Here is a 12,171-nt window from a genome sequence, read left to right as displayed (position 1 = left end):
CTGTGGGGTGCAAGGAAAATAGTCACTCAGAGGATATCATACTCCTGTGCTTAATTCTCATTTAGCTACCTTTATTTATAATTATTAAGCTGTATCTCCAAATATTAAACACATCCTACTTTTATGATGACTAATGTTTGAAGTAGCTGATGTTTTAACAGGGACTTTTTTTTTAATTTCAGAAAGCATGAAAAAATAATTTGTGTAATAGTCCCATATATGTATTTCAGAAGCAATAGAGCCTTCCAAAAGTGGATTGGGAATTAGAAATGTCTAATTATATTTAGCATCAATGAGCATGAGGGTTTAGCCATGTAAAATATGTTTTCTACTCACTGAAAGAGCCCATAAAGCTGAAAGGGAAGAAAATGAGTGTACCAAATAACACCAAAGAAGAGAAGATTTAGATGGGGGAAAAAAAAAGCAAGTATTCTTGATCTCAAAGAGCTCAGAAACCATTGGAGTAAAAATGGAGACATATAAAATTAATATAAGGAGGATGTTTCTGGCACTACATTTTTATTATGAGGGCTTTTCAGAAAATAATTCTTGACAACACACAAAAAGCCTACTCCGAGATGTATTAGTCTCTCTCCTCAGCACAAACCATCTCCCTTTGTCCCATTTATGCTCCATACTCTTTAGTCTTATGGACCAACAACAACTTCTCTCGGAACTCTGGATCTATGCACCTGCAGCAGGCCAATATACCTAAGCCAATACACTGGATGACAGAAGTCCTCAAATGATCCACTTAAAATAAATTTGAAACTAAGTATGTATCCATAAAAAATGCATTTATGAATAGTACTAAAAGGATGGCATTCTTTAAAATAGGTTTTGATAACAGGCAAGTTTGACTATTTGACTACTTGACCCTTTGGTGAACTGGCTTTTTACAACAGATCTGAATCAAGTGGACTTACATCCTGAATTTATCAGTCCTGTTGCAGTCTCCTCCAACTGCCTTCATGTAGCTAACTCCTATTCTTCTTTCAATGGATGGTGTATCTCTCATTTACTTTTCAAAAAAAATATTTTCTGAATTTCCACCAAATCCTTTCATGAGCCCCTATTCTCACTTAGCTGAAGACTGATTTCAGTAGAACCCAGCAAGGTGTTGCTGGAGTTGTGTGTCAAACTCAGTAGACTGCAAAGTCCTTGAAAGTAGGAACTGTGTCTTATTCATCATTACGTCTGCAGCACACACACCAAGCAGTCAAGAAAGCTTCTGAGAAAAGAATGAATTTTCCCTCAACATGGACAACGACAGCCTGAGAAGCCAAATGAACTTCCGGACTGTGTCAGGAGTCACTTTTCTCACCCTGGTCTCCCACTTTGGAAGACACTGTAATTCAATCGGGACCTCTTGAATGTCCAATATATGATATAACCTCATCTCAGAAATCATATAACTCATTTGTGTTATGAGTCCACTGGCCCAGAAAGAAAAAAACCACATTCTCTTAGCCTTTGGAACTTAGGTCCAGAAACGAGACTTAGAGGTTCATTAGGGTGGTTGAAGGAGAGATGATATATAGATGACGCAACTGTGAGGGTTGCGTAGGTACAGTGATACAGGAAAGAAAGCAGAATGCTGTCTGGGAAAAAAAGTGAGATAAAGACCCCAACAGAGGGTAAGTAAACAAGATAATGGTGAAAGATAGCGGGCAGAGAGTAGGAGAGGGCAAGAAAGGTTCTTGAGTACACAACAACTGAGACTTGACTGAATCTCTCTCTCTTGACTTTGTTGATCATCCTATATACTCTCAGCAAATTCCTGCATCTCTCTTTTCCTTTCTAATTCTAGTTTGACTATTTCTTAGTCAATCTCATGATCCCTGGCTTCAGTAGAAGATGCCTAAGAAAAGTGTTCCATCCAGAACACTTCCCCAATTTTCTCAACCCTGCAAATAATCCCCGGAGAGAAGTCATTATAACCACATGAATGGCATTTCCCTAAAATGCTTTGACAGTAGAAAAGTAGTACTGTTGAAGCATCATTATGTCTAGCTTTCTTCTTCACAAACTTCTACTCTCTTATGCAGAAGAAAACAAGGAATAGAAAGACAGGATAGGTGGTAGAAGAAGATGGACCAGAAGATACCACATCATTCCACCTACTGCTCCACCTGTGTATCAGTCCTTGCCCCACAAAAGTGCCAAAACTACGACACAACACCTATATTTGCGTTTCTTCATGACTTCTTGCTGTATTATCATATGCACACATTTTAACTGCAATGTTTTTTTAAAAAAAATCAAGAAGATTGCAGGAAGAAAGAAATTGATTAGCCCAGATCAAGTGGCTCTGATCCACCTGTTGTAAGGTAATAAATTGTTGACCTTTTGGAAGCACATTAGTGATATTTCACTTAAGAGATTCTCTTTTCTTAGAACTAATATGTCTCTAAAATGTCAGGCTTCATGCCCTCATCATTAAACAAATCAGCCTTAATATGCTTCTTCTTTCAAGTGACTGTTTTAGGTAAGTCAAAAGGCCATTCTTAATGTCAGTATAAAGATAATTTAGGTGGGAAAATGCAAAGGCAAAGAAAAACTCATCTAGGGTTAAGTAATGCAGAAAGTTTGCTTTCCTTTTATAATTAGAAAAACAATTATTAGGGCAAAGCTATAGTTAGTTTAGAACTCTTAAGCGAAATATCTTCACTTGTTCTCTTGTATATGATCTTGCTGAGATAAAATCACTAGGCAATACTTATCTGCAAGATACTGGATTAAGATGCACACCTAAAATAAATACATTAACTAAAGTGAAAAGAACATAGAATGTACTAGTTTGGAATTGATGAAGCAATGTTTAAATGTAATGGTTAGAATGTGCTTATTTCAATGCAGAGAATAATATTCAGTTCTTTTTTTTCAGCCTCTGCTGAATAAAATGCAAGTTAAGCTAAAGAGAAAGTGAGTCACATTCCTTTAAGAACATTCCCTTCATATGGAAAGAACATTTTCCAAGGAGCAGATCTAATTATAGGAAATTAGTCACATGACAATTGCTAAATTATATGATGTCACAGTTTGGCTTGGAAATCGAAGACAGGGTGGACAAATGTTTTCTCTAAAAGGCCAGCTAGGGTCTGGGAAACACTGTATATCCTTCTGCTTTATCTCTGTGTTTGTTTGTATTTATAACTCTTTAACCACATCTCTGGCCCTTTTACGTTTTTATTAAAAGAGAAGGTTTTGCTAAGTTGCTTAGGGCTTCACTAAGTTGTGGAGGCTGGCTTTAAACTAGCAATCCTCCTGCCTCAGCTTCCTGAGCCACTGGGATTACAGGTGTGCAACACTGCAGCTGGCTGACCACAATTCTTAAAACTCACTTCCAGTACACACATTTAATTCTGGTATACATATAGCTCTTCCTTGCCCTGTTTAAACACATTTATTTATCTATAGGGGATAACTTATCTATCTCAATAACAAAATAATTCTCTAGTAAATAAGTAAATGATACCAACTGATAATAACATTGAAATAAAATAAGCAAATGGGGCAATGTTCTACCTTATTCAGTAATAAAACTGAAAAAGAAATGGGATGTACATTTTTCCTATTATAATAGCCAGAATAAAACCATAAATTTTAATGCTGATGAAGAAACTGATCTTTTAATAGTCTCATAGTGAAAGTATTAATAGGTTAAAAAGGGAAGGAAAAAAATCTTACCAAAACAATTTCAGTATTAAGAATCTTAAAATACTTATATGCTTTTGTCTTATAAATTAATTACACAAAAATAATTAATCACAGAATTATTTATAATGGTGAAAAATAAGGTATAAGCAAGTGTCTAACACCACACTGGTATATCCTCTGTATTATATAGCCATAAACTTATGTTTACCACAATTTTATAATAACATGGGAGGATGGAGAGGCTATGACATAAAATGCATAGCTTATATATGCTTGAAGAGAAATCAATTTTGACTATTTTGCAATCCCAAATAATCCTAATTAAAAAAAAAAACTTGTTTTCAACATTAGGAATTGAACCCAGGGTGTTCTACCACTGAGCCACATCCTCAGCCCTTTTTATTGTGATACTTCTGCCTCAGTCTCTGCAGTTGCTAGGACTACAGATTTGAGTCACTGTACCTCGTGGTCATGAAAATCTTAACTCAGACTTTAGAGGCAGGTGCCAGAAAACTAGAATATGTAAACTTTCAACAACAAAACTGAAATGTTTATCTTCTTGTAAAATTTATTTAGTTTTAAATAAATACATAAAAATACCATGCTTAGAAAATTTTTAAAAATTGTTTTCTACTCCCCCATGTCCTGAAAAAAAAAAATGGGTTCAAACTCTACAGGTATGTTTTACCTCAGTGGCTTCCATCACCTCTCATGGTCACCTAGCTAAAGTGGCATCAAACACAAATTACTTTTTCAAAAACACCTGTTACATCATCCAAGTTAAAAGATAGAACATTGCTGGCACTTAACACGCCATGTGGCTCCCCTCTCGTATCACAAATCTTGCCCTGCTTCCAAAGGTAACCATTATCCTGACTTTTATGTATGTATATCTATCCTATAACTTTAAAAATTGTACATCTAGATTCCTTCACTCAACATTTTTCTGAGGTGGTAGTGTTGTTCGTAGCTTTGGTTTATTCCATTCTATTACTACCCAGTGTATGCCTATCATCAATTTATCTGTTTTACAATTGAAGTGCATTTGCTTTAGTTTCAGTTCTGAGCCTCTACAAATAATGCCACCTAGACTGTTCTTGCACATAAATTTTGGTGAGCATATGAGTGCATTTCTGTTGGGTCTCTACCTATTCATTGCTCCATCACAGAAAGATAATCATAAGGTATTTCCTAGGTGGTATGACAAGTTCACATCTATGCCAAAAGTATCTCAGGCCTCACTGGTTCTTGAGCTTTTACAACATCTGGAGATGTCAGTTTTTCAGTTATTTTAGAGCTATAACACTTTTATCTTAATACATAATTTGTACTATTTTTTAATTCCTTCAATTAATAATAAAGAAAGAGGTTTTTCTTTTCCCAAATATACAGGCCATTTTGTTTTTATATATCTTTTTGTTTGGAAAGAATGTTTTCAAGTCTCCGGAGTATTGTACAAGCGGGCTATCTTTTTTCTTTTTTCACTGCCATAAAAAAAGAAATTCTTATCTTTTAAATTAATTTCATTAGATCATTATAATAGTGGGACTCCTGTGTCATATTCATACACACACATAATATAATTTGGTCTATTTTATTCCCCAGTATTTCCCCTTTCCTTACCCTCTGCCTCCCTCTGGTTCCTTTCCTCCCTTCTATTCTCATGAGTATCCTATCCCAATTTTTCCTGTTGTTTACTTGCTAGATTCCCCATAGGACAAAAAAGAGAGAAAGAGAAAAAGAGAGAGAGAGAGAGAGAAAGAAAGAGAGAGAGAGAGAGAGAGAGAGAGAGAGAGAGAGAGACCGAGACCCTTGACTTTGAATTTACATTATTTTGCTTAAAAAACATGCTCTCAAGTTCTATTTTCCTGCAGATGACAATTTCTTTCTTTATGACTGAATAAAGCTCCACTGTGTATACCCCATTTACTTTTTTTTTAAAGAGAGTGAGAGAGGAGAGAGAGAGAGAGAGAGAGAGAGAGAGAGAGAGAGAGAGAATTTTTAATATTTATTTATTTTTTTTTTAATTCTCAGCAGACACAACATCTTTGTTGGTATGTGGTGCTGAGGATCGAACCCGGGCCGCACGCATGCCAGGCGAACGCGCTACCGCTTGAGCCACATCCCCAGCCCCACCCCATTTTCTTTATTCATCTGTTGAGAGGGACTCAGGCTGGTTCCACAAGTTGGCTGTTGTGAATTGCACTACTATATATACAGATTCAAAGAAATCCCATATCAAAATTCACATAAAACATCTGTGGAATTTATAATCTGGATTTAAGGATTTTTATGGAGTTTAAAACAACCAAGATTAGCCAGGACACACTTGCTTAAGGAGAAGGAAGTGAAAGATATATATGGGTATGCATCTACCACTGCAGCGTGATGACTTGAATTCTGTTGGATAGATACCAAGGAGTTGTGTGGCTGGGTTACATGGCAATTATAACCCTAGTACTTTGAGGAAGCTCCATAGCACTTTGCATAGCATTTGTACTAATTTACAATGCCACCAACAGGGTATAAGTCCATCCTCACCAGCATTTACGGTCATTCATATTCATCATGATTGCCCTAACTCAAGTAAGATGAAATCATGGTGTACTTTGATTTGCAATTCCGATTGCTAAAGATGTTGGGCAGGGTTTCATCTACTTTTTTTTGGCTATTTGCATTTCTGTCTTTGAGAAGTGTCAGTTTAGTTCATTTGTCCATCTAATGAGTTACCTCATCGTTTTGTCAGAACTGTCTATATATACTGGATATGAGTCCTTTTCTTGATCACGCTGTTACTTGTCATCTCAGTTATGATGAACAGAAACTTTAAATTTTAATCCAGTTCAATCTATCAATATTTTTCTCTATGGACACTAAAGTCTTCTAAAGGAGATACATCTTCATCTTTCGCATCTAGATTCTTAATAAAGCTGGAGTTGACTTTCATGTCTAATGTGAGCCAAATTTCTACTTTTCTTATATAGGTATCCTGTTGACCTAGTGTTTTTATGGGAAAGCTGTTCTTTTCCCACTGTTTTCTACAGGCCATTCTTGTCATAAATCCAGTATCCCTCTATTCAGGCGACTGACTCTGTTCTCTCATTTCCATTTGCTAAAAGCCAATATCGTACTGTCTAATAATGACAGCTTTTACTGCAAATCAACATTTAGTACAGCAGGTTCTTTCACTTCCTTCTCCTTAAGCAAGTGTGTCCTGGCTAATCTTGGTTGTTTTAAACTCCATAAAAATCCTTAAATCCAGATTATAAATTCCACAGATGTTTTATGTGAATTTTGATATGGGATTTCTTTGAATCTGTAGATAATCTGTAAAAATTAACACCTTTGCATAGAGTTTTCTCACCCATGAAATATTGGGTATATGCATCTTCTTCAATTTTCTTTTATTATACTGTTTATTTTTCAGCACAATAGTCTCATCCTCTTTTGACTAAATTTAGTCCTAGTGTTTACTCTTACTCTGTGTGCTCGAACGGAGCACTGCAGCTTGAATCCAGGATGCTTCTAACACTGAGTAACATCCCTAACCCTTGTTATTTATTAATTTATTATTTTGAAGTAAGATTTGGCTGAACTGCAGAGATTGGCCTCAAACTTATGATCCTCCTGCCTCAACCTCATGAGCTGCTGGTATTACAGGCATGCACCACCACGCCTGCCTACTTTTACATATTTTTATAAATGATATTTCCCCCCACCATTTCTGACAAACAGAAATATAATCAGCTTTTGAAACTGACTTTGCATTCTACAACCCTGTAAGTTTTACTAATTTATCTGAAGACCCCATGGATTTACTATGTCTACAATTATATTTGTAATAGTGGTCTTATTCTTTTGTTCCTTATTATGTACTTATTGCACAGATCATCTCCTACAGTGTGATACTAAAGTGACGATATTGGAATCTCTTTCTTGTTCGCCTCCTGTTTGTCCAAGAGGTTCCTGTAGGCTCCTATTCTGAACAGTCTCCAGTAACAGTCTGACCATTAGATTCTTTTCTCCTGTCTCTTGGCAACATAAGTTTTTACTGGCTTGGTAGGTTTTTATTGGCTTTAAGCAGTTTTTTTTTTAAGCATTCATTTTGTCAAAATTTTCTATTTGTCCCTAACATAAGGTTGATCTGAGATCTCCAGGAAGTCATTACCAGAGGATTCATTTCTTCCACTCAAAAAAAAAAAAAAATACTTTCTGGATCACTTCATGTTAGATAACTCGGCCATTCTCTTTATTCACACTGCATAAAATCATACTGCACAAATTTCTCATAATACATAAATTCCTCTTTTCGTGGGCATTACAACTGGCTATTCTTAAACCTTAAACTACAAGCAAATCATTTATATAACTCAGTGGAACTCTATGGTGATGATCTGGTATTCACTGGAACTCTTCTTGGCAGAGACAGATTTTCTGTTTAAAATATACTGAAGTTGACTATTAGGAAGAGTTATTTTTTGACAGTTTGCAACAAATTTTGCATAAATTGTTCTTCCAGTGCTATCCTAGGGGTGCTTCTGATGTTTTAGTCTTTGTTCATATTTCTGACTCAGAACTCCCTACCTTCCCACACTCTATCTCTGTTCTATGTATTCATGTGTATTCTGGTCAGGGGAATGTGAATAAACCAAGTACTAGAAATAGCAAAGTTCAAAGTCTATTCTTCTGAGTTCACATTTGAGCCAATCATTGATCATTTTGCCCTGACAATATATATTTTACAATCTATTCTCCAGAGAATTACTAGAAAGGTCATTTTATCTTTTGAGAAACTGAAAAGCACCTTATGAGAGCTTATTAAATAGTACCATAGATCCATAATCTCCATCTGAAACCCTTGGGCCTAGATGTGCTTTTTTTTATTATTTCATAAAGATAGTGAGTTGCACACAACAATGGCTAATAATTAAACATGTTAATATTTCTACATTAAATAAAAAAAATTATAGTAACTGAAATAAATATTTTTAACAGTCTTGGATTATAATGTTTTGATGAGTTTTACCATAACTCACTCATTGTCAAATCATTTTATGTAACGGTTTGACAATGAGTGAGTTATGGTAACAACCCTATGAATGTTTTGCTTCTTTTACAGTTTGGAATGACAGGTGAATTATTTATGGATCTAAGATATATACTCCTCTTCTTATATTAGGAACCTGAAAGAAATATTTTTTGAAACATCTTCCTACTTTCTCACCATAATAAGACGATGAGATAGGTCTATTTTCTTATTAACTTTCAATTTCTCTAGTGCTGTCTCTGACTTAATTAGACCTTTGTCTTTCTCACCTGGAAAGTTATGGTAACTTTCTCATAGGTATCTTTGATCCTGTTCATCCCAATTTCAATCAGAATTTCATAGCAATATTGCAAAACTCAACTGGTAATATCACCTTTTATTTAAAAACCACTAATGGAATATTATTTATTTTTATTTATTTATTTTTTTATTGTTGGTTGTTCAAAACATTACATAGTTCTTGATATATATTTCACACTTTGATTCAAGTGGGTTATGAAATCCCATTTTTACCCCGTATACAGATTGCAGAATCACATCAGTTACACTTCCATTGATTTACATATTGTCATACTAGTGTCTGTTGTATTCTGCTGCCTTTCCTATCCTCTACTATCCCCCCTCCCCTCCCCTCCCCTCTTCTCTCTCTACCCCCTCTACTGTAATTCATTCCCCCTCCTTGTATTATTTTTCCCTTTCCCCTCACTTCCTCTTGTAGTAATTTTGTATAACCCTGAGGGTCTCCTTCCATTTCCATGCAATTTCCCTTCTCTCTCCCTTTCCCTCCCACCTCTCATCCTTGTTTAATGTTGGTCTTCTTCTCGTGCTCTTCTTCCCTAGTCTGTTCTTAGTTACTCTCCTTATATCAAAGAAGACATTTGGCATTTGTTTTTTAGGGCTTGGCTAGCTTCACTTAGCATAATCTGCTCTAATGCCATCCATTTCCCTCCAAATTCTATGATTTTGTCATTTTTTAGTGCAGAGTAATACTCCATTGTGTATAAATGCCACATTTTTTTTAGCCATTCATCTATTGAAGGGCATCTAGGTTGGTTCCACAGTCTTGCTATTGTGAATTGTGCTGCTATGAACATCGATGTAGCAGTGTCCCTGTAGCATGCTCTTTTTAGGTCTTTAGGGAATAGACCGAGAAGGGGAATAGCTGGGTCAAATGGTGGTTCCATTCCCAGCTTTCCAAGAAATCTCCATACTGCTTTCCAAATTGGCCGCACCAATTTGCAGTCCCACCAACAATGTACAAGTGTACCCTTTTCCCCACATCCTCGCCAGCACTTGTTGTTGTTTGACTTCATAATGGCTGCCAATCTTACTGGAGTGAGATGGTATCTTAGGGTGGTTTTGATTTGCATTTCTCTGACTGCTAGAGATGCTGAGCATTTTTTCATGTACTTATTGATTGACTGTATGTACTCCTCTGAGAAGTGTCTGTTCAGGTCCTTGGCCCATTTGTTGATTGGGTTATTTGTTATCTTATTGTCTAATTTTTTGAATTCTTTATATACTCTGGATATTAGGGCTCTATCTGAAGTGTGAGGAGTAAAGATTTGTTCCCATGATGTAGGCTCCCTATTTACCTCTCTTATTGTTTCTTTTGCTGAGAAAAAAAAATTTTAGTTTGAGTAAGTCCCATTTGTTGATTCTAGATGTTAACTCTTGTGCTATGGGTGTCCTATTGAGGAATCTGGAGCCCGACCCCACAGTATGTAGGTCGTAGCCAACTTTTTCTTCTATCAGATGCCGTGTCTCTGATTTGATATCAAGCTCCTTGATCCATTTTGAGTTAACTTTTGTGCATGGCGAGAGAAAGGGATTCATTTTCATTTTGTTGCATATGGATTTCCAGTTTTCCCAACACCATTTGTTGAAGATACTATCCTTCCTCCATTTCATGCTTTTAGTCCCTTTATCAAATATAAGAAAGTTGTAGTTTTGTGGGTTGGTTACTGTGTCCTCTATTCTGTACCATTGGTCCACCCACCTGTTTTGGTACCAGTACCATGCTGTTTTTGTTACTATTGCTCTGTAGTATAGTTTGAAGTCTGGTATCCCTATACCACCTGATTCACACTTCCTGCTTAGCATTGCTTTTGCTATTCTGGGTCTTTTAATCTTCCATATGAATTTCATGATTGCTTTCTCTATTTCTACAAGAAATGCTGTTGGGATTTTGATTGGCATTGCATTAAACCTATAGAGCACTTTTGGTAATATCGCCATTTTGATGATGTTAGTTCTGCCTATCCATGAACAGGGTATATTTTTCCATCTTCTAAGATCTTCTTCAATTTCTCTCTTTAGGGTTCTGTAGTTTTCATTGTATAAGTCTTTCACCTCTTTTGTTAGGTTGATTCCCAAGTATATTATTATTTTTGAGGATATTGTGAATGGAGTGGTTGTCCTCATTTCCATTTCAGAGGATTTGTCGCTGATATACAGGAATGCCTTTGATTTATGCATGTTGATTTTATATCCTGCCACTTTGCTGAATTCATTTATTAGCTCTAATAGTTTCTTTGTAGACCCTTTTGGGTCTGCTAGGTATAGAATCATGTCATCTGCAAATAGTGATAATTTAAGTTCTTCTTTTCCTATTTTTATGCCTTTAATTTCTTTCGTCTAATTGCTCTGGCCAGTGTTTCGAGAACTATCTTGAACAGAAGTGGTGAGAGAGGGCATCCCTGTCTTGTTCCAGATTTTAGAGGGAATGCCTTCAATTTTTCTCCATTCAGAATGATGCTAGCCTGAGGCTTAGCATAGATAGCTTTTACAATGTCAAGGTAAGTTCCTGCTATCCCTAGTTTTGCTAATGTTTTGAACATAAAGGGATGCTGTACTTTGTCGAATGCTTTTTCTGCATCTATTGAGATGATCATATGGTTCTTATCTTTAAGTCTATTGATGTGGTGAATAACATTTATTGATTTCCGTATGTTGAACCATCCTTGCATCCCAGGGATGAATCCTACTTGATCATGGTGCACTATTTTTTTGATGTGTTTTTGTATCCGATTCGCCAGAATTTTATTGAGGACTTTTGAATCTAGTTTCATTAGAGATATTGGTCTGTAGTTTTCTTTCTTTGAAGTGTCTTTGTCTGGTTTCGGAATCAGGGTGATGTTGGCCTCGTAGAATGAATTTGGAAGTTCTCCCTCTTTTTCTATTTCCTGAAATAGCTTGAAAAGTATTGGTATTAGTTCCTCTTTAAAGGTTTTGTAAAACTCTGCTGTATACCCATCCGGTCCTGGGCTTTTCTTAGATGGTAATCTTTTGATGGTTTCTTCTATTTCCTCAATTGATATTGGTCTGTTTAGGTTGTCCATATCCTCCTGACTCAATCTGGGCAGATTATATGACTTAAGAAATTTATCAATGCTTTCACTATCTTCTATTTTATTGGAGTATAAGGATTCAAAATAATTTCTGATTATCTTCTGTATTTCTGA

The sequence above is a fragment of the Spermophilus citellus genome (genome assembly GCF_964194105.1).
Source record: "Spermophilus citellus genome assembly, chromosome: 3".
In the NCBI taxonomy this organism is placed as follows: Eukaryota; Metazoa; Chordata; class Mammalia; order Rodentia; family Sciuridae; genus Spermophilus; species Spermophilus citellus.
The sequence above is the reverse complement of the archived record's forward strand: the minus strand, read 5'-3'. Positions refer to the sequence as shown.